This window comes from Citrus sinensis, chromosome 8 (genome assembly GCF_022201045.2).
Source record: "Citrus sinensis cultivar Valencia sweet orange chromosome 8, DVS_A1.0, whole genome shotgun sequence".
NCBI lineage: Eukaryota > Viridiplantae > Streptophyta > Magnoliopsida > Sapindales > Rutaceae > Citrus > Citrus sinensis.
The window spans coordinates 26,310,897-26,311,836 of NC_068563.1; positions in this window are offsets into that span (position 1 = coordinate 26,310,897).

Here is a 940-nt window from a genome sequence, read left to right on the forward strand (position 1 = left end):
GACCTAACCTCAAAAATTCGTGTCAAAGCCTTAAAAATTAGGATCAGGTCAATCAGGCCAAAAATAAGGTCGGACTAAATTGCTAAGCCTAATTACTCGCACAAAATTAACTAGATGATGGCCTAAATTAGTTAAAAATGGATAAATTAAAATCTTGTTAACTATAGCTGAAAGTTACAAAACTAAAATAATTGGTAAATATTAACCGTTATAGTTTGAAAATTAAATTGATTTGATTTCACACTTTGTAATAAAATATCTATTATTATATTTACTAATTTTACCAAAATTATTATTTTAAATTGTATTTACTACATAATATTAATTTTTATTTTAAAGTTACATTTTTTTTTCTACAACAACTGTAACTTTTAAGTTACACTACCTCAATACCAAACAAGGCCTAAGCTCTTTTATTCTCTATATATAAGTTGAGCCAATACCTAATTTGTCACTGTATTTTCATAAATTGCTTGACAAGTCCGCATAAGTTTTTTATTTTATTTTTTAAAGTAGGAGTGGAAAAAGGTCAGTGTACATAGTTATGCATATACAAACAAGCATACACATAAATACCAATTTTTCCTTTTTTTTTTTGGGATAGAGTGCTGCTAGGTATCGAGAGGGATGAGAGAAGGACGACAGAAACGACATTCTCTCCTGCCGTTTCTCTTCTCATTCCTCTCACTCATTAAACATTAAAAAAATAAAAAGAAATGAATAAAAAAATGGCGTGAAATCCAGCTTTCACTTTCCTCCCTCTTACTCTTTGCTTATTATCTTCAACCACATTATTGAGCAGTCTCCCTTTACAGATGAGCACCTCATTATTGGCTTACCTAGCTCACTTTTTTCACCGTTTAAAGTGATTGTTAGTTTTCGGTGGAGAATTATATGTGTAATTCATTTTCCTTCAGTCAGTTTTTCTGTGAACTTTTGT